This window comes from Caretta caretta, chromosome 13, assembly GCF_965140235.1.
Source record: "Caretta caretta isolate rCarCar2 chromosome 13, rCarCar1.hap1, whole genome shotgun sequence".
In the NCBI taxonomy this organism is placed as follows: domain Eukaryota; kingdom Metazoa; phylum Chordata; order Testudines; family Cheloniidae; genus Caretta; species Caretta caretta.
The window spans coordinates 17,501,123-17,524,264 of NC_134218.1; the positions used below are offsets into that span (position 1 = coordinate 17,501,123).

Consider the following 23,142-nt stretch of genomic DNA (forward strand, 5'->3'; position numbering starts at 1 on the left):
TATGTGCCTTATGTGGCGGTAATGGGTAGGCAGGTACACAGAGGGGAGGGACAGAGAAGTGTGAGCATGGAGGGTTGTGACCCAAGTGAAAACTCATTCAAGTTTCATTCATTTGGCCTACAGTCATTGCTACACTATCCTGTAGATGGAGGCTTCACCCAGGGAAAATATAAATGGCTGCCTGGATAGCCAGGTCCCATGTTTTCTGCCTGGGAACTTTACCTGGACATATTTCCTTCTTTAAAAGAGTATATAGTGTAAACACAGTGATCAGAGAGTCAAGAAAAATGTGGCTTTGTTCTTAAATGTACACAATTGAAATTAAACGCCCAGGACAAATAAATGTCTGTGACCACCAGCAGCAAAGATTGACGCAGCTGTTCTCCTCTACATTCTACACTGGTGTTAAAAAGATGATTCAGGCCAAAGCTCTGAAAATCATTTCATAGTGAAAGAGGAAAGTATAAGGACGAGGTCTTCTTTAAAGCTCTTCAGAAACAAACATAGGGGCCAGGTCTAGGGAATCACTAGCTGATTATTAAGATTCATTTTCAGTAGCCAAAAGACTGAGGCACCTGGCAGAAATAAGTAAAAACAGTCTTTGCCTCTGAAGAGTTTACAGCCCAATACTGCAAACATGCATGCATACGAGTAATTTTACTGCTGTAATCTCAATGTAACTACTTAGGAGAATAAAATTACTCACATGTGTTAGTGTGTGCAGAATCGGCCCTTCTTAATATAGAAATAATAGGATGATCCTTCCTACAAAGGACTCTCCTTGTATAGATTAAAAACAAGCTGATGGAAGAGGGTAAAACAATATACAGTATGAAAATGGTGCAAGTATATCATTTATGTTTTCCAGGATAACATGATTGTGCAGTTAAAAAGAGGTAGAACTGTGCTTTTCATAACAGCCTGGAAGGCTTAATTAAGCTTTCAGAGTTCTGTAAAGTTTATTTCACTGTTTGGTGGAGGACAGTTTAGGATCAGCATAATAGGATTACAGTTGCTATATACAGCTGTGTAAGCCAGGAAGTCCTCCTAATGGGCCTTTACCCAGCAGGAAAATCTTTTCAAAGGATGCTTTTTATTTACTGCACAGTTATGCACGCTATAAACTTTTAGGGGGGAAATACACTTCCTTAATGTATGATTTTCAGTAACAACCTCTCCTTCCAGATCAAGAGCCTATAAATAATATATATTCCAGATCACAAACTGGGTTAGCCACATTGTTTGCTCTCTAATAGCTTCCCATGGTCCTGAAATTGAAATTTATGACTACGCTATCTTGCTAGGATACATTCATTGTCTTCTTTGTGCTGAAATGTTGGTAACTTCCAGTTAGCTGTGTACACGAGAAGTCACTCCGGCTGCTCCCTTCAGCCATGTGACCCCTTTTGAATTTTATCCCATGTGGAACCTCGCCATATTGTAGATTGCCAGCCAAATCCAACTGCCTAGGAGCAGCTGTCTTCCCACCAGCTGGAGCGGGTCATGGGATTCACTGAACTACAAGGCAAGAGTGGGTTTCTGTTATCTGATGAATAGCTTGGTCAGTTGGCATAGGATTGAATTGTGTCCTGTGCATACAGGTGAGCCATGGTGCTAGAATATACTGGAGCTAGTGCTTTGCAAATCCTGGACCTTCAAAGAAACAGCTAACATCAACACTCAGCTTCAAGTGTTTTCTTTGTTACTAATCAGCAGTGACTACAGTAGATTGTGGCAAATACTGGTGAGGAATGGGAAAAAAAGCAGTGAGTCTAGACTGTGCCAAACTAGAGTAAAACAAAAGGATGGGATTTTCAAAAGCACTCAGCATTGTCCTAACTCTGCTCCCACTGAAGTCAGTGGGAGTTCTACTCCTTACTCTAAAGGCAGCACAGAGCTAGAGCTAGGCACTTTTGAAAATCCCAGTGTAGAAGTGCAGACTAATTGCACAAGTCTAGACTAGAACAAGAGGCTCATGCCAGAGGTTCAGAAATTTTGGAGGTGCCTTTTTAAACAGGACACCAGGCAGATACATGAACAAGCAGTAGTGAGGGGAGAACAGGAGGCAGAAGGACCCTATGGAGTGACTGGATGGCTAATATGCATTTAGCAGCTGCAGTTGTGTTGGCCAACACAGGGAAGGGGAAGGAGGCCAGAACAGGAACTGCAAAGCTGGTTGAGCAGAGCTGGGTGCATGGAGAGAACTAGCTGCCACAACATAGGAGTCCTGCCACCATTTCGACCACTGAGCTCTGGGATTAAAACAATAGTTAAGAATATAGAGAAGACACAATACATTTTAGGAGCTGTGAGTGCTTGTTGGGTTCATTGGTCCCTGGCTAGTAACCTTTCCTTTCCTCTAAAATAATGCACATATTTGAGATGAAGGAGGGATGTGCGAACTTTTGTCATTGTAGAAAATGGGAGGAAGTATTCTGGGATGGTTAGAGGCAAGAACAGAATGCCAGGTCTCCTGGGTTCTGTTCCTGGCTCTTACTCTTTGTGTGGTAATGGACAGTTCAGTTATCCTGTCTGTGCCTGGGTTTTCCTTTCTGTAAAATGGGGATGATAATACGTACCCCACCAGAGAGCTTTGACATTTAATCTATGTCTTTGCTTGAATGGAGATATAGAAGCATAAAGTCTAATTATCACTATTTCTTTAGTAACAATAATGTGGCTTTCAGTTTGAGTTTAGTTGGTGTCATGGCTTTAGTGCTGTTCCTGAGCCCTCCTCAGAATATAGACACCAGAGGGCTCAGCCTGCACTGCACTGAGATAATGTCACATCAGGCAGGTTAAAAGGACACAGATCTCAGCTGCGAGGGAATAATCCCACTAATGCTCCTTCCAACAGGCAGATTCACAATGGTTTTCTTACCTCTGTTTTTGTTTTCTGTAAAGTAGTAGGAACTTCACTGATAGAACAATCAGGACTTATACCTACACACACACACACCCAGACACACACACGCACACACACATGCTGTTCTTAATCTTTACAAACCTCTGAATGTTCCTAATGCGTACAGTTTTGAATTCCTAGATTTAGTCCTATAGGTTGATTTTACACACTATCTCAATCCAAAATGGCACTAATGAGCTGGGGTTTTTCTTTTATCCCTAGCTGAGCTCCTGTAGGATTTAGAACTATAGTAAATCCATCAAAAGCACAGTGGCATTACAATCACTGTGAGTACTGTTCTCCAGTAGCACTTGTGAAGTTATCCTTTGGATTATATAAACCCTGGTAGAATTTGGCCAAACCACTGTCGTCTGACCATAGGTTATAATAAATCGTCACTTTTCTGTTAATTTGACTTATTTTGCATAACTCCTAGAAAACAAGGTAAAGGCAGGTGAGTAACAAAAGATGATGCAGACTCATGATAAGGAGCAGTGAAAAACAAAGCCACACAGATTATCTATTTTTGCCTTGTGACTTTTTGTGTGCATCACCAGAAACTTTCACAAGAATTGGGCATTTTATCCTGTGAGTAATTGCCCTGACTCTGCTGGTGAACATACAAAGCTTTGTTACCACCGCCATGGTGAAACATGACACACATGATCAAAGTCATGAATTTTCCATTGCATGAAACATCCCTTTTTTTCACCTGAGCTTTCCGGTGAAATGGCACTTTTCATAGAAACTCAAACAGCCTTCACCAAATGTTTAGCAAATGGAAAATGCAGTGTGATTTTTCTGATCAGTTTGGCTGATCCTGAGAGCGGTTTCAGACATCCCTATTGGTAAACGTGACTCCATCTATAGTGTTAGGAGCAGGTCTCTGTCAATAGCTTCCAGCAGAAGGACATGGTACCAAGGTGTTGGCAGACATTGATAAACCCATGCTTTGTTGCATGCTAGCTGGATTCCAGTGTCTTGTGGTTGAAGCATTGGAGCCAGACTCAGGAGATCTGGGTTCAACTCCCAGCTCAGCATCCTGGTGAGCTCTTAAGCAAGTCACTTAATTTCTCTGTGCCTCAGTTTCCCATGTGTAGATTGTGGGTAACAATATTTCCCTGCCTCCCAGGGGCACTGTGAGGATAATTTCAGTAATAGTTGAAAGGTAATCAGATTGTACAATAGGGGAGCCCTATAAATACCTGATAGACATAGTGCATGTTAAAGGCTGGTCAGCATCTTCAGTGTACAGCTCTGTGACTCTTCTACAAACAACAGAACCTTTAAGGGAGAAGCTGTGTTGAAATTTTCTTTCAGCAGCAAAATTATCTCCATTTGTATAAATCAAACTATAAGTCAGAGCAGGGACACTGTTTTGTCTAAGCCTACATACTCTGCCATATCCTGTCTGTTAGAAGCTACTTGGGTTTACAGATCACCCTGTTAGTCCAACATTTTTCAGTGGCAGAGGCTCCTCACTCCTCCTACATCATAATGTTTAAACCATTTGCCCAGATCATAAACAAGGCGGCAGCAAGATTTCTGAGACTTCTGGCTTTGTCTGAAATGATGTGTGGGGGAGAGGGGAGAGGTTCGTTAGTTTTAAACCGCAAACTGGAGACTTGAGAATGAGTGGCACAAGAGCTATATATTTTACAATATATTGTTCACAAAGGGCCAGCGACTAGGAACATGGAGCAGGAAAGATTTTTTTGTATATTTTTAAATAGCCTACTCAGAAAACAATGTAAAAAAACCTGACACGAGAACTGTGTGTTTTGTCATTTAAAAAAAACATTTCTTTTAAAAACTAGAAATCAACTTGTAGATCTGTTTTACCAGCAACACAGTTCAAAAGAATGTGTGCAAAATATTCATCATCAAATGGTGACCTTAAAGTGCCAACTTGACAAGACCCTACAGTACTATTACAGTATCGCCTACTGATGCTGCCATAATTAGGGCTCTGCCAGCCTTCAGCATTTCCCTTTGCACACTGTGATTTTCATGGGTATATAATTTAACCAGAAGCACTTGCCCTGGCAGCACATTATTTTACAGGGTTTCTTAAAAATATGTTTGGACATTTTTAATTTACAGACGTGAAAAAACACCTTGCACAGCTAGTGTCACACTCTTAAGTGCAAGCATCTAAAGTGCACTTGCAAAAGTTACCTGGGCATCTGTTGGGTATTCAGATCTTGCATTTGCAATGCACAAACAAATGTGTGCAATTGTCCAGTTTGCACACCTAATGCTCCCCTGTGCATGCAAATGCTGGGGCTGAGGGGACAATAATACTAAGCACCTGTTCAGGGTAAGCATTTGTGTTAGGTTCTTTTTGTGAGAAAGCTCCATTTTTTACAGGGAAATGTCACAGGTCATTAGTGCACAATAAGGACTGGGCTTTTCTGGCACTGGAAAAAAATGTAGACTGGTCAATATCTAGATTCAGTGAAGAAAAATCTGTCCAGTCTCCATGTGGCTAATACCCATACAAGAGCACGTATGAAGGCTTTAAATCCAAACGTTGAAGTCAAACCTCAGGTTATCAATAGTGTCAAACTAGCAAAGACACAAGGGTTTTGGATTCACCCAACTAAATCTGCTCTTCTTCCTCATTATTGTTATGGGGTGGACGGGTGGGGTATTTGGGTCTCTTAATTGTGTGTCTGGCACTCTTTTTTAACCCCATGTGGTGGACATAATACGGAGTAAGGCTCTTCAGGGGAAAAGTCAGGAAAGGAGCTGGCATCATCCTAAATAACAGTATGAAGCCAGATTTTGAAGTAGACCTCCTGGGACAGAATGGGCATTAAAAATCTCACAGATCCCTAAGGCTGTGATCCTGCAAATGGAACAGTATGGCCAGAGCCCAGGTTCACTGTGGAAACCCAGTGAAGAAAATGGGCCCAACCACAGTGTGTGGTCACCTGTGTGGATCCAGTTGCAGTATTGGGGCCCAGCAGGCTAACATTCCTGTGATTAGAGACCCAGATAGCATAGCCAACATGGGAATATGCCCACCACTTAATCTTTTCAGAAGGTGTGGGATATCCTGTTGATAATACAGCTGACCTCATGATGACACAGAACCCAGTCACCTAGAGTCCATCCACTGAGTGTTCACTGGGCTACTATATTGGTGGGGAAAGCCATAATTGACTATTTTCTCCAAAATAATAAAATACGAAAACAGAAACGAAGCCAAAAACACCAAGATAGTGACAGCAAGAGTCTGACTTAAATCCCCCCAAAGAGCATCAGACTAATGGCACCAATTTGCAATGCAGGCTCCTGGGGGGGGGCGGGATGGAGGGTATTTGCAAAAGCCTTTGCCCTTTCTCTTTGTGCAAATGTGTAACTCTCATATTTCATTTTTCTCCCTCTTGTGAAGAAATGGTTATTTTTATATGGAGAAAATTTGTATTTTTTACATGTTTTCTGTGCACAGCCATTTTGTGTCATGCATGGTCCAGTTTCTGTCTTACAAGCCCAAATGCCCATCCAAATGTAGGATCTAGAATTCCTGTCAAAGGGGCTCATGGAAAAAAATTGGACCCACAATTCTAGATGACCATCCACCTTTAACTAAACACCTCAAAGGTAAATCTTGCTTTGGCTCTGCTGCTGCAGTGGCTTCCTTGGCATGAGAATTAGTGTGGTCCCTCATGAAAGGATGAGCAGGATTCCAAGAGGTTGGTGACCCGAGAGAGATAGTCCAGGAGATCCAATAAGTTGGATGGGGGTCCTTAAAAGAGAATTCCTCGTGGAATGGCATCATGGTGCTACAGAGCCTGGGATGAGGGAAGATCCAGCATGAGGAGCAGTTGCTCCGGCAAAGGATCTGAGCTTCATTGCAGGAGGTCACCTGGAACAAGGCTGTCTTTTGGGGGTGCTGTGTGCTCTTTACAAAGACACCACAGGGGCACAGTTGGGTCCAAATAACTCTATTTAATAACTCTATACAACGTCCATGGCCTAGCTGCAGATATATGCTGCAGCTCTGGCAGGAGTGTGGTGGCTTCTGAGACAGAGAAGACAGGGAGAGTCATTAGAGGGCTCACAAACTATTATGCTCAAATAAATTTGTTAGTCTCTAAGGTGCCACAAGTCCTCCTTTTCTTTTTGCTAACTATTTAAAGAAATACTACCCAGTTCCTATACATTACAGGTTGACTTAAGCCAGAGCAACCTGCCCTTACTAAACCTCTTGCCAACCTTCCCTTAATAAAATGTATTACCACATGATCCCATCTGATACCACTTACATTAGTGATATAACAGTTCCTTGGGCCATTATTGTGAACAGTGTGGTATTCTGATATTTTTTTCAATAGTACATTTAAAAGCTTCATTTCCTTTGTGGGTTGGGGGGGGGAGGGTGTTGTTTAAATCCCTGAAAATTGTTCGTTTAGCCAAGGCTCATCCTTTCACTGTGGCTGATACTAGCACAGAGTTACTACATCAACATATTTGACCACAGTTCTTGATTTTTGCCTCTCTTACATTATGGTCCTACAGGTGCTAAAGGGTTTGTCCCTTACTCTGCCAGTCTGTAATAGTTACAGAGAGAGAGAGAGAGAGAGATTGTATTCCATCGAGAGAGAGTGGCAGAGGAAATGATGCAGTGCAGTAAAGCATAGAGGGTTGGATGCCACTCAGTGGCAAAGAGACCCCTGCTGGCATGTTGCTGTTTATGTTAATATTCTAGCAGTCTCTTTGGAATTTCAATGCAAAAAACTGACAACATTTTAAAGCTCTCCTATTGCGCAGTGAAATAAGACATAAGATAAGGGCAGATTGGAAGGCCCTGGAGGAAAATTCCTTCCCGACCCCAAATATGGCGATCAGCTAAACCCTGAGCATATGGGCAAGATTCATCAGCCAGATACTACAGAAAATTCTTTCCCGGGTAACTTGGATCTTACCCCATCTAAAAACCCATCACAGGCCATTGGGCCTATTTACCATGAACATTTAATTACCAAAACCATGTTATCCCATCATACCATCTCCTCCATAAACTTATCGAGTTTAATCTTAAAGCAAGATAGATCTTTTGCCCCCACTACTTCCCTCGGAAGGCTATTCCAAAACTTCACTCCTCTGATGGTTAGAAACCTTCGTCTAATTTCTAATCTAAATTTCCTAGTGGCCAGTTTATATCCATTTGTTCTTGTGTCCACATTGGTACTGAGTTTAAATAATTCCTCTCCCTCTCTGGTATTTATCCCTCTGATATATTTATAGAGAGCAATCATATCTCCCCTCAACCTTCTTTTAGTTAGGCTAAACAAGCCAAGCTCCCTGAGTCTCCTTTCATAAGACAAGTTTTCCATTCCTCGGATCATCCCAGTAGCCCTTCTCTGTACCTGTTCCAGTTTGAATTCATCCTTCTTAAACATGGGAGACCAGAACTGCACACAGTATTCCAGGTGAGGTCTCACCAGTGCCTTATATAACGGTACTAAAACCTCCTTATCCCTACTGGAAATACCTCTCCTGATGCATCCCAAGATGACATTAGCTTTTTTCACAGCCATATCACATTGGCAGCTCATAGTCATCCTATGATCAACCAATACTCCAAGGTCCTTTTCCTCCTCCGTTACTTCTAGTTGATGTGTCCCTAGCTTATAACTAAAATTCTTGTTATTAATCCCTAAATGCATGACCTTACACTTCTCACTATTAAATTTCATCCTATTCCTATTACTCCAGTTTACAAGGTCATCCAGATCCTCCTGTAGGGTATCCCTGTCCTTCTCTAAATTAGCAATACCTCCCAGCTTTGTATCATCTGCAAACTTTATTAGCACACTCCCACTTTTTGTGCCCAGGTCAGTAATAAAAAGATTAAATAAGATTGGTCCCAAAACTGATCCTTGAGGAACTCCACTGGTAACCTCCCTCCAACTTGACAGTTCACCTTTCAGTAGGACCCGTTGTAGTCTCCCCTTTAACCAATTCCCTATCCACCTTTCAATTTTCCTATTGATGCTCATCTTATCCAATTTAACTAATAATTCCCCATGTGGCACAGTATCAAACGCCTTACTAAAATCTAAGTAAATTAGATCCACTGCGTTTCCTTTATCTAAAAAATCTGTTACTCTCTCAAAGAAGGAGATCAGGTTGGTTTGGCACGATCTACCTTTTGTAAAACCATGTTGTATTTTGTCCCATTTACCATTGACTTCAATGTCCTTAACTACCTTCTCCTTCAAAATTTTTTCCAAGACCTTGCATACTACAGATGTCAAACTAACAGGCCTATAATTACTTGGATCACTTTTTTTCCCTTTCTTAAAAATAGGAACTATGTTAGCAATTCTCCAATCATACGGTACAACCCCTGAGTTTACAGATTCATTAAAAATTCTTGCTAATGGGCTTGCAATTTCTTGTGCCAATTCTTTTAATATTCTTGGATGAAGATTATCTTATTTCTTTTTCGCCTTCCTCTGTAGCATGGGGCACGGGTCACTTGCTGGAGGATTCTCTGCTCCTTGAGGTCTTCAAACTACAATTTGAGGACTTCAATAGCACAGATATAGGTGTGAGGTCTTTTTTAGGAGTGGTGGGTGAAATTCTGTGGCCTGCATTGTGCAGGAGGTCAGACTAGATGATCATAATGGTCCCTTCTGGCCTAAATATCTATGAATCTATGAATCTATGAAAGACAAGGACCATGTGTTTATTTACCAGTTTCATTTCTTCATCTGTTCGCTATCTCACCTCTTCCTCGGTAACTGGGGTCCTTGTTATCCTGAGTTGTCCAAAGGGATTGTGGAGCAAAATCTAACATTAGAGAAGGGGACTGGCTTTGGCTGAAATGTCTTTAAATATCAACAATTCCTTCTCTTCTGAAATAGATCTGTGTAAAACTTGGCTGTTACTGCTCACAGGACATTGGTTGATTTGGTTTTGATTTCTGATGTATTCATTCCTTCCACACATGCATTCATGGTTCCATGGTTTCCCTTTGCATTTCAGGGTCAAACAGAAACAAAACTCAGCCAAAACTACCAAATTGTGCCTGGGTGAACCACATGAAGGCACCAGTTTAGGAATTATTCCCTCCCAGGGAATTTGACCCAGTAGGACCTTTCAGCAATTCTTGGCTGAGTTTGTAATGAAAGCAGATGAGTTGTGTATGCATTCGGGTTTCACAGTGCACAGATGCACAGCCCTTCCAACTGTCAGAGCACTGAGGCCTGAAGCTGAATCATTTCTGGGACAGTAAATTTAAGATTGGAGTTTGCTAGTTCTAGTCTTTATACTTTCCATACGTATCAACCTTCACCCTATCATTTTGTTTTCTATTTGAGCTATGGCTGTCAGTGTTAGCTGACATTGAGCTATGGCTGTCATTATTTTGCCATAAATAAAACAATATTGTGCAAGTTTTATTGTGCGTTGGCAAGTAGTATGAAAGAAAAGACCCTGGGTGAAATCTTCTTCCTATTAGATCAATGGGAGTTTTGCCATTGAGTTTAACAGAGCTAGTGTTTCAAGCCATGTCTTCTGTACGGAGGGGCTTGCTTTTGAGTGCTGGGATAAACATGAGAGCTGGTTGAAAGTTTTAACACTGAAGTTGTGGAAAATGTTGAAGTTGTCTCCATTTCAGAGGGGTTCAAACTGACTCATTTTTCATTGTTTCACAACGTTTCACAATATTTTTAATTTAAAATTCCAATCAAATTCTGAACCCATAAACATTACCAAACCTGCTCTTGAAACAATGATTGAATGTTTTCCCCAGAAAAATGGGTATACACTAAAGGATGCATTTCAAAAAGAGTTTTGATTAAAAACATGTAAGAAAGTTGTGAAAAAAATGGTTAAAAATGAAAATGTTTGAAAAAGTCAACAGTTTATTGCACAAAAAAAAAATCTGAAAAAGGCCAATATTTCAACAACAGGTGAAGTTTCATGCAAGAAATTTCAAACAGCTCATGGACCAGGACCCCACTGTACTAACACTGTACAAACACAGAGCAAAAACATAGTTCCCCGCCCCAAAGAACTTCCACTCTAGTAACCATTAGCTAAATCACCACACAGAAGGGTTATAAAAGTGCTGGTAGCTTGCTAGGGTCTTACCTCCTTCAAGCCTTTACCAGTGAAACACTATAAAAAGCAAGATGACCTTCAGGAATATTCGAGGAAGCAATAAATAAGATGCTAAGTAAAAAAATTAATCATTTTTCCTATAGCAGCAGCAGCTCCACCCTGTTTAACTCCATTTCCAACTCGGTCCAACAAATGGGATTTGGGTTTTTTCTGTCATTCGGAATTGTTAGAAAGAAGAGATATTTTGGGGGAGTATGACAGGGCACGCCCTCCACACCTGTCTTCCTCTGCGCACACAAACCGCTTGGAGACACTCTGCTTGTAAACACCGTGTGGGGTTTATTTACAGTGTTCCTCCATCAGCATTGTGCAGCACCTTATCTCCATTCCTCAGCCCCTTAGCGCAAGGACAGGAGAGGGAGGAGAGCTCTCCCTCGGAGACCACTCTGGCTCTCAAAGCCTGCCTCACAGTCACTCTCCCCTCTTCCACTTCCTTCCTGCGTGGTTGTCTTCTATTCCCTGAGCTAATGGGCTAATTAGTGCTTTAACTCTCCTCAACCCATTCTAATCTGTCAATTAGGCACAATTTTGCTCCTCGGGTTTGCTCTGGGGAGATTTAATTGGTGATACAGTGATGAGAGGACGGGTATAGCTGCTGTTGTCCAGTTCTCTGTCCCAGGTTCCTTCTTCTACACCTGCCCTTGATTATCAGTTCAGGCCCCAATTCATGCTTGGTCCTCCTCACCCACGTATGGTGTGAGTGGCCCCTTGTCAGTCCACGTCCCTATGCATGCTGTTCTCACCTCTTGTACACTGTGGGTGATTCCATTATCGCTCCAGGCAACCAAGCATATTGCTTCCATTGCAGCTTCTCTGTGCTGCAGGCCTTGCGCATTCTAAGAACTCAGAATATTCTCCTGAGTGGTGTAAAGGCAAAGAGCATGGGGCAGATGTGCTCAGGGCTCCTTGTCTAGTTTTATTCATTTTACTTTTCCTAACTGCTGCCCAATCTACCAGTTGTGATGTGGAAACTTCCTAGTATTACAGGGATTTCCAGTCCAGATGGAAACTTATAGAAATCAGCCCTCAGCCTTACAGATGTGACTGTAACGTGAGCATCTGTGCTGGCAGCCCTATCTCTTACAAGTTACACAGCGTCATCTTGCAATCAGCAAATTATGGTTAATCCTCAGAAAATGGTGGGATCAAAGCATTGCTGCCTTCCTCCAAAACTAGAGAGGAGGCTGAACTAAAGCCCCAGGAATTAAATACAGGAACAATTTACCAAGGGTCATGGATTGTCCATCACTGGCAATTTTTAAGATCTTTGTCTAAAAGATCTGCCCTAGGAATTATTTTGGGAAGTTCTGTGGCCTGTGTTTTGCAAGGGGCCAGATTAGGTGATCACAGTGGTCTCTTCTGACCTTGAAATCTATGAACCAATGAATCTGAACTCTTCCCCGAGAACCCCGGGATTCCATGCCCACCCCTCAATTTCACAGCCACCCCCTGACTCTATACTAGGCTGACCCTAAACCCCAGACTTGAGCACCTCCCAACCGCTGGAATGTTCAAAACACAGATGGGAATTTTGTGGCTCAGGCTGATCTCTACATAACACTTAAATTATCATATCAGCTCGTGTGATTCCATTTTTAAATACTTTTGTAGTTAGATGTGCTTCCCAAAAGGGGCTCTGGAACCAGTGCACTGAATACAGGAAGCTCTCAGGTCCTGGTTCATAGACACTTACTGCTGTGGGACAGTGGGACTCCAAACCACCCTGCAAGAGCGGCAGTGGTCAGATATACGAGGCAGGGGTTCAGGAACCAGAAAATTAGGCTTTGGAGGCCAGTCGTACCCTCTAGCCATGAGCACTCAACCAGTAAAGAGAGGAAGAGAAACCCTGAGATGGAGAGAGGGAGAAGTAAAGGCAGCTCCATAAAACAGCGTTGGGTCAAGTAGTTCTTTGGCTTCCTCTACAGGTGAAGCAGGAGAATGGCTGCGGGGAGGCGGGGGAGCATTCCTATAGCTGCCAGGCTAATTTGCACACACTGCTCTCCGGCTCCACCTATGAGTAAATGGGTTATGCTGATAAAGCCTTTTCTTTTGCAAGAAATAGAGGAGAATAACAAGCCCATTCTATTATTGGCCTCTCTGCTGGGATTGTCCACTCAGAACTGGATTGTGACTGCCAATTTACTTCACACAGGGCACAGGACAGCCCTCAGGTGTTTGTGACTTTCACTTACTTCTCCCCTGTGCTAGATTTGAACCAGTGAAGGCGCTGCGTCCCTTTGACATTCCTCTAAACCCCAGTCCTCTGCTAGACTTGGTTTTTCATTGGGTCCTAATTTAGACTGAATCTATTGTTTCTTATTTTGCTGCTTACAATGATTTCCCCCTTGGTATGCTGCTCCTCTTACTTACAGTGTTTTAATTCTGTAGGTGCCTAACAGCCAGATTAGCAAGAGTTCGGCCCCCAGCAGCCCCCACACCCAGATCTTCAAAGCCGAAATACCTTTGAGGATCTGGGTGGATCTTAAGTTACTTTCAAAAGTGCTCATCACCCCACATTGTTGTCAGTGGGAGCTGCTGTGTGTGGGATACTTCTGAAACACTCACTGCTTCATTTTGGTGCCTAAATGGGAGCAGAGCTCTTTTAAAAACTTAGCTCCAATTGCTTTAAAAATCTGTCCCAAAGCCAAATTTAGGCATCTCCCATAAATGTCCTCATTTTCAGAGGACCTGAGCACCTGCAAGTCCCTGGCACTTCCATTAGCATCAGCGTGATCAACACCTCTGAAAATTAGGCCCTTTTGGAGTGCCTACATTTAAGCATGCAAATATGCAACCTTTGGTCTTTGCAAAGTTAAAATTGTACCTTTGTGCATGATATAAAAATCTCCTGTTCTTAAGCAACTACCAACAAATCATGAGGCGTGAGTTGATCGGTAGGAAGATCCCAGGCTGGACATCTCCCCTTCATCATATTTCAGTATTGCCAACCGCTAATGTTCAAAAATCATGAGTCAGGCCCTCCAAAAATAATGAGATTGGCTCAGAAATCAAAAGATTTTTAAAATATAAAAATTGGGGCTCTTTTTTGTTTGCCTTTAAGGTTCTCAAGCCTTTCTCCACCTTGAACCTTCTCTAGTTCTCCACATGAACTAGAGTCTCACATATTCACATGACAACAGGAATTTGAGCTTTAAGAAAACCCTTAATATCATGAAACCCACAATAAAATTGCATGAGTCCACAACTTTTTTATTTCTAAATGTAGTCTTTCACAAGCAGAGATGTCCGGCCTTCAAGAAGTTATGTGCTGTGGACACTCGTCCACACCAAACTAGTCTGAGACCATCAGCCGGTTGAATTTAGGTCAAGAAACATCCCTGACCAAAGCCTTAGATCTGAACTGTGTTCTAATGTCAAGCCCTCCTGCTGTTTTATTTTTTAAGTTCCTAACTGTGGTTTCTGTATTAACATCTGTCTGTGAGCTCATATGAGAATCCTGAATTTGTTCAAATCAGCACTCAGATGGCATTTAGTGTCTGTATGTGGGATGTGGGTGCCTTGTTAAGAAGGCTCTGTTTGAAATGTGGGCTTCCCTGTGGATCTATCACAATGTCTGTGCAGACAAGCTGACTGTTCGGGATCGACAACTGAGCAGAAATCAGCAGGAGTGAAACAAACTAGTTACAGACTTTGCTTAAAAATGACCTAAATGCTGCCCACCAGAAGGTAGGGTTTTACTAGTTTCTCTTGGTTGAAGAACAGAGTATTGAAGTGTCTGACCGTGCTAATTAGGGATAATTCAGTCTGACTGTAGACAGAGCATAATCCAGTGGCTAGATAAACTCACAGGGTGGCTTTTATCTGACCTTGTAAGAGGAATTAATACTTTGACTCTGACCCATCCAGATCAGCTATCTGATTGAGGGCATCAGAGCTTCAGGAGAGGGGATTTGACTTCTGCGATGACAGAACCATTAACAGTCAAGGGTTAAACAAAACGCCACCCCTCTCCAGTGTATTCGGATGTACAGCTGTTACTCATAATAAGGACTTGCCAAGCTGCAGTATCTTTATAGCAGCTTTATTGCTGTGATTCAAAAGTAGTAACTGCAGATTGAAGAGCCATGTTCAGAAATTCGAAAGAGCAGTGGGTCAAAAATGGAACCATTTAGCCGAACAACTGGCTGAAACTTTGGGGGAACAATAAAAATGGAACCTAAACCCAATCCTCCCTTGGTTTTTCTTTTGCAAAACCAAAACCAGACCAAGTCCATATATGTAGTTAGACATATATAGACTGCTAACTGCCCTGAGACAAGTTTCAGAGTAACAGCCGTGTTAGTCTGTATTCGCAAAAAGAAAAGGAGTACTTGTGGCACCTTAGAGACTAACCAATTTATTTGAGCATAAGCTTTCATGAGCTACAGCTCACTTCATCGGATGCTGAGCTGTAGCTCACGAAAGCTTATGCTCAAATAAATTGGTTAGTCTCTAAGGTGCCACAAGTACTCCTTTTCTTTTTGCCCTGAGACAGAAAAACTCATTCCACATAGGCCACTAAGCATGGTGGCACCTTTTGGTCACCACCTATCTGAGTTGTACTGGAAACAGCGACCATAAGTGAAAAGCTCTCATAACCTACTACCAGTCATCTGAAAGATCAAGACCTTCACAATTTTTCTGTTTTTAATTACAGTAATTGCATTCACAAGTTAAATGCACAAAATAATACCTAGCTCTCCTCAGTAAATTTCAAAGCAATAACAAAGGAGGTTATTATCACATACCCCACTTTACAGAGGGAGAAACTGAGGCACCAAGAGTAAAATGACTTGTGTCCAAGATCTCCCAACAGGCCAGCAGGAGAATTGGGCCTAGAACTCAGGTCTCCCAAGTCCCAGTGCAGCATTCTAGCCACCCACAGTTTTGCATACACAAAGTCTGCAAACCTGACCCTTGGTTTTAGCCCTTGGATGCAAAGGTTAAGGGGCTTGAATTTCAGTCAATATTGTTTTTTCTTTAAAATATAACAAAACCATTTATGCAGCAGGCACAGGACTAGCATGTTGGTTAGTCATTCAGATGCAGGAGCAGTGTATTTGAAAGGGAACTGCAGTTCCAAGTTTCCCAAGGCATCAGAATTGTGTGGATCACTGAGATGACAAGTTCTATTTTTGGAAAAAAGAAACTTTGGCTCCTTTACATACCCTTCCCCCAGTTACTTTGTTAGCCAAGGAATGATGTTGATGTTAGTTTGGCAAACAGCTACTAGGAGGCCCCACTAGTTAAAGAAATTATACTGAGCATTATCCTCTGTGGACTTGGGGGCAGGGACAAAACATTTCTAATGCAGCAAAGTTCAAGAAAGGTTCATCTTTGCTATTCCAAAATCTGCTGCTCTGGAAACCAGCTCAATTTTAAGAAAGAGAGAAGGATCAACCTTGCAAAGGGGTACATTTGTGATTAATTTCTGCATAGGATGGAATCCTCTTACATTACCTTGTAACAAACAAAGAATAATACAAAATACTCTGAAAGCTGGTGAAGTGAATCATCTCCCTTAATCTTAGACACTCATCTTTGCTGTTCTGTGTGTGAATTATAATACAATATACAATGCAGCAATGTTAGTCTGCCATTCACAGCAAAATCTTCCCTCCAACCCCTGCCACACACCAGAAGGTGGTACATCCCTGTTTACCAAAAGGTTTCAGTGGACTTTGTCTTAACGGATAAAATTCAGTAGATCAACTATAGAGAAATAAAATCTGTGCTCCAGGTCTCCAGTATGGCAAAGGGGCCCTAAAAGGAATGTCCTTCTCATAAGGGGGCTCCCCCCCTGACGTAGATCCAGCATAGATGAATCTTTGCTGGCTCATTTTGCAGGCCCTCGTGGATGGAGCATGCTGGGGATGAGGATGTGGCCAGAGCACTGGCTGCTCATGGCTGACACAGTGGCCCTTGTGTCTGTCTTTTGTTGTGTGAGCAGGTTAATTTCTTTGCTGGTCTTTGTCTGAGAGTTCCCTGTTTGGGATGTACATGATAAGTACTATTGTGAAAGTTTTGGAAAAGATCAAGAAGCCAGAGGCTGTACAGAGGTAACAGGTGTTTATTTCCTGTGGTTTTGAAGAGCTTATTTATTCCGTTAATATTGCTCCCATCACTAAGATAGGAAGTCAGCTAGCACACAAGTGAAGAGATTTCAAGATTGCCAGCTGACACTTAAAGGGGTATTTTAGCTCAATTAAGAGTCTTACAAATAAGCCAGTACATATTCAGCGCCAGTGCTTTATTTTTCGTCTTCTAGATGCCTATGTAGAATGCACCAAAATAGTTTATTTGAGGTGCTATCAAACTTTGTTGTTCAAATGCTGATGTAAGTAATTGTTTTGTTTTGATTTTTCCGCCTTTTAACAGACTCCATATCTACTATCTCTATTTATTACTCACTAGGGCCTCATGCTAAAATGAATGATTAATTGCCAAGGATTAGCTCTAAGCTGCTTTGGTTTGTATGCAGTTGTTGGTATTTATTAAATATGTGACATCTCACCCAGCAGTTAGTACTTTCAAAGAGAAGAACCATCTGCGCTTGAGATTAAAACACTTTCATTTGCATTGGTATCAATACCCTAACAAAGGGCTTTATGATCTAGCAGAGTGAGATGAAAGCTTTGGGGACCTCAGCTTGGAACGATTGCACGAAAATATGTGTCCAGGATTAAAAATCAAAGGCTTTACATCTGATACAGGCTCTGTGTGCCAGACACAAAAATAAATACAGGAATTACAGAGAGAAAAGAAGCAGATAGAGAGAACCCGAGGTTGGGTCAGAACAAAAGACTAGGAGCTAGGAACCTCCTGAGATCTAAAAACGAGGCTCTGATATTGACTCATTGTGGGATCTCATCTAAGTCACTTCACCTCTGTGTCTCATTTTCCCCATCTGTAATATGAGCAAGAATATTCGCCTAATTCGCAAGGTGATCACAGTGAATAATTAACTAATGTTTGTAACACTTAGGTAAGTGCTAAGTATTCTTACCATTGATTAATCCTGTGCAAATATAGCCAATTTTTCATCAGGCTTCCTTAAATGTATACATGTGCAATATTTGGCTCCACACTTCATGCAGGTCTGGTGACTGTATGTGCAAATTCTGAATTGCACCAACAAATTGGTGTTTGAATAAGTACAAGTGTGGCTGCATCTGTAAATACTGCAGCTGCATTTAAGAAGGCCCATTGAGAATTTGATCCAAAATGGAATGAGTACCTTCCCCCCCAAAATCATGATGCAGTGATACTGGCAGCCTTGCCTAAATTCTGTCCCTGGTTAGACTCTAAGGCTCAGATCCTCAAAGGTATGGGAGTTAGGGCCTAAATATCTTTGAGTATTGGGGTCTAAGTTACTTCTGCTCCCTACCTCACAACCTGGAGCTGGGCTGGTGTCTCAGCTTTATTTATTTCCATTACTGACTGAATCCTGAAATTTGTGCAGCAGAGGTGGACACCAAACATAAATTTTTTATCTGTATTTTGGAACCCCCAGGCTGGTGGCATAGATGTCTGGCATAGGTTTGGCTCCTGGCCCATCTCTACTATTTAGGTAAATAAACCTATTGGATAGGGGTCTTTCGGCAAATACCCTAAAACCACAGGGACCAAATCAAGGAAATGGGTGCAAGGATGGGCAGAAGTGACCATTTGCACAGTAAGGCCCAAGAACTGCTCCCACAAATTCAATACATGATTGGAGAGATTCTAGAAATCTGGCCCAGAATGCTTTGCAAAGTCTCTAGAAGTTATCAGCAGTCCTTTAAACCACCATCCCCTTACCACTTGTGTGTGGTGTGGTGCGGTGCACTGCCTAAAGAACTGGGCTGGTCTAAATATGCTCCATTCAGGGTGTGTCTACACAGCAGTCAGGCGGCACAGTTGCCTGCACATGCTGTCCCAATGGCAGTGGAACCCACAGCATGCATGGTCCTCTTTGCTGGATGTAAAGCCAGAAGGAGTTAATCTTCCTTGTCATATTAACCCCTGTGCATTTCATGGCTGAATTATCTGCCTCAGGACAACTTGTTTTAGGGTCTCTCTATAGGTACACATTGTGACGGGTTCGGTCACAGAGACCCCCTTGGGACTGTCACCTGATGTGCTGAGATTACCTGCCAGCTTGGGACTCCAGAAGCCTGCCTTGTTGAGCCAGATACGCTAGCCTGCTGCAACACAAACCCAGGTCTGGTCCATGTCCCCAAAGCTGCAGACTTTAACCAAAAACTGCTCAACAGGTTACTTGCCTCCAGCACCCAGACACTTAGCTCCCAATGGGATCCAAACCCCAAATAAATCCATTTTACTCTGTGTAACGCTTATAGAGGGTAAACTCATAAATTGTTCACCCTCTATATCACTGATAGAGAGAGATGCACAGCTGTTTGATCCCTCAGGTATTAATCACTTACTCTGGGTTCAATAATAAACAAAAGTGATGTTATTAAGTATAAAAAGTAGGATTTAAGTAGTTTCAAGTAATAACAGACAGAACAAAGTAAGTCACCAAGCAAAATAAAGCAAAAACACGCAAGTCTAAGCCTACTACATCAAGAAACTGTTTACAGGTAAAATCTCACCCTCAGAGATGTTCCAATAAGCTTCTTTCACAGACTAGACTCCTTCCTAGTCTGATCCCAGTCCTTTCCCCGGTACAGTCCTTGTTAGTTCCAGCAGACATCTTTGGTGGAAAGCAGGGGTGTTCTCATGACTGCAGCCTCCTTTGTTCTTTTTCACCCCCTTTAATAGCTTTGGCACAAGGCAGGAAATCTTTTGTCTCTCTGGGTCCCCACCCCTCCTTCTAAATGGAAAAGTACCAGATTAAGATGGATTCCAGTATCAGGTGACATGACCACATGTCCTGTGAGACCCCAGCCTCCATTCTCCCTGGGCTGGCTTACAGGTATACAGGAAGGCTTGCAGGTAAATAAACCATTTACAACCAATTGTTCTAGTCAATGGGAGCCATCAAGATTCTAAACCACCATTAATGGCCTGCACTTTGCACAATTACAATAGGACCTTCATATTTCTAGCTTCAGATACAAGAACGATACATGCATACAAATAGGATGAACACACTCAGTAGATTATAAGCTTTGTAATGAGACTTTTTGCATAAAGTGGGCAGATTGCTTTCAGACACAGCAAGAACAAATTCAAGATTCTTGGTGGCGTTCACAAAGCAGCTGCAAACAGTGGAGCACTGCTTCTGGGCCTGAGAAACAAGCAGTGTCTGATAGGATTGCATCGTAATGGAGGCTTGGGTTGATGAGCCGTGGCTGCAGAATGTTCCGATGTGCAAGGCCACGTTCCTGGGTCTGTGTGCCAAGCTTGCCCCTGCCCGCCAGTGCAGGGACACAAGAATGAGAGTCACACTAACAGTGGAGAGTTGCGTGGTGATCACCCTGTGGAAACTTGCAATGCCAGATTGTTACAGGTCGGGGGAAGTCATTTTGGAGTTGGAAAATCAACTGCTGGGGGCAATTGTCATGCAAGTGTGCAGGGCCATTAATCATCTCCTGCTACGCAGGACTGTGACTCTCAGCAATGTGCAGAACGTAGTGGATAGATTTGCTGCAGTGGGTGTTCCTGACCTGTGGTGGACTGAAAGACAGCACGTATAGTCCTATTTTGCCACAGAGTACATCAACAGTCAGGGCTGTTTTTCTATGGTTTTGCAAGCCCTGGTGCACCACCAGGGATGCTTTACCGACATCAACGTAGGCTGGTCAGGGAAGGTGCATGACTTTTCACATCTTTAAGAACACAACTGTTCAGAAAGCAACAAGCAGGGACTTCCTTTGCTGACCAGCAGCTTACCATTTGCGATATTGAAATGCCAATAGTGATCCTAGGGGACCCCGCCTACCCATTACTCCCCTGGCTCATGAAGCCATACACCAGCCATCTCGATAGCACCAAGGAAAGATTCAGCTACCAGCTCAGCAAGAGCAGTGGTTATCTCAGTGGTGATAGCTGCCTGCTGTGCCCTGGATAATATCTGTGAAGCAAAGGGGGAAAAGTTGCTGTTTTATTGAGAAACGGAAACACTTAAAGAAGTTCTGTGCAAGTTAAAAGCAAAATACACTACAGTCTGAATAAATGTATGGAACAGAGTTTAAAGAAGCAGAAGGAACATTCACATCCATTTTAGCTACACATACAGCAGTCGTAGCTCTCACAGATCAGGGTATGTGAAGCTGTGGTTGTCCTTAATATCCCCCGGTGTGGAGTGGTAGGGGTAGGGCTGCAGCCCTTGATGCCATGTGGAATGTTGGGGGGGGTGTAGGGAGGTGCTGTCCTGGTGCTCTCTATGGACCACAAGTGTCTGCAGCATCTGTGTTTGCTGCCGGAGAAGGCCCATTACATCCTGATGCATCTCCCTCTCCTTTTCCTGCTGGGCCTCCTGGGCCTTTTGCCTGTCTGCTCTTTCCTTCTCCCTATTGACTGCAGTATTTATCCTCCAGGCCCTCTGCTCATGGTCTGATGCAGCACTGGCTTGCAGGCCCACTTGAACAAGTCCTCTTCTTTCTCCTCCGTATCTGGCTCAAGTATTCCACGGGTGTGGAGAGGAAACCCTTCCAGGCCGCACCGTCAGCAGCTACAAATAAAACACAGAGGTACCGCAGTCTGTATAGTCCCAATGGAAAGTGAAAGTCCCTTCCTTTACTCCCCTAAAGTTTTACACAAGACTTGCTTATTGACACTTCTGCTGCAGAGTGCTTGTTCATGCAGAGTATGGCCTGCCCAGGGGTGAGGAAACTGAGGGGGAATTTCTCAGTTGCATGAAACTATGAGTATATGGCAACGGCACCGTTTACCACAGGCGGTGGTGATTTTAGCTGATATCTCACTCCTGAGGGTGACAGACACACAGAGAGCACAGCTGCTGGTGGAGTCCTGAAGCCACCTGGCCCTTAAGCTGCTAGCCTGTTTACTGCTGACATTATCGCCGAGTGGCATGGGAAAATGTCCTACTGTGGAGGAAGAAATAAGGCAGCCATCCCCAGAAACTGGGATGAGGGGAGGATTGCAGAGTACCTCCATGAAATTTTCATCGATGTCTCTCAGGAGGATTCAAGAGACACCCTGTGTACATAAACCAATTGTTCTGCATTGCTTTCCCCCAACCCCAACTCTACAGGGGAATGAAAGGCAGATACAAGCTCTCCCCCTCTCTTTGTGGTACTGCTACTTCTTCTAGTATGAGTAAATGAATGAACAGTCAGTAGCTGTGTCCTGCTAAGTTGGCGGTACCCTCAGTACGTCATTGTAATGGCATATCATTTACACACTTACCTGAGGTTCCTTCCCTTATATCAGGCTTGCCCATTCTCGACTGCTGGGACTGGCTGGACTGCGGTCGAGTCTCAAACAGGTCCTGGCTTGTGGCATAGCTGGAGCCCCCCAGTCGCATGTCCCCATTGTCCTTCTATTCCTCCTTCACCGCCTCTTCGTCCTTGCTGCTCATGCCAGAGGCCTGTGAGTCAGGCTCCTTGGAGGTATCCACAGGGGGTGTGCAGGGTGGTGGGGTCTCTGCCAAGCATGGTATGCATCTCTTTGTAAAAGCAGCAGGTCAGTGGCTCAGCAGCAGAGCAACCTTTGTCCTCCCTGGCCTCCTGGTGTGCCTGCCGTAGTTCCTTTGCTTTCACCTGGCATTGCTGCTGATCCCTGTAGTACCCCTTCTCCTGCATCCCCCATGCAATCTGCTCATAGATGGCCACATTTCTACAGCGGGTCCATAGCTTTGCCTCTTCTTGTGTCGAGGAACAGAAAATTGAACATCATAAAAACAGTTGCCTTGTGGTGTTATAGCTATTCAAGCCATGATTCATTCATGCTTGTGAATGAGTAGAAGGGTTCAGCCTTACACAAGATGCACCTATGTACTCACTCGCACTTTAGAAATACCCGTAGTGTAGCTTGTGTAGAAGTATTTAACCACCGGCGGGCAACAGATAGTACAGGCAGGTTTGACATTCAATCCAGCTGAGAGCAACATATACAGATTACATATGCATAGCTATCAGGCTAGCAAGCATTAGGCCCCCAATTCAGTCATTTTCCTCAGCTGT

General features: G+C 43.1%; 1 protein-coding gene across 2 annotated transcripts in view; it reads left to right on the forward strand.

Moving 5' to 3' along the window:
• Nucleotides 1-23,142, forward strand: part of KCNB1 (potassium voltage-gated channel subfamily B member 1) — a 201,805-nt gene that overhangs the window by 155,365 nt on the left and 23,298 nt on the right. The window lies entirely within an intron of this gene.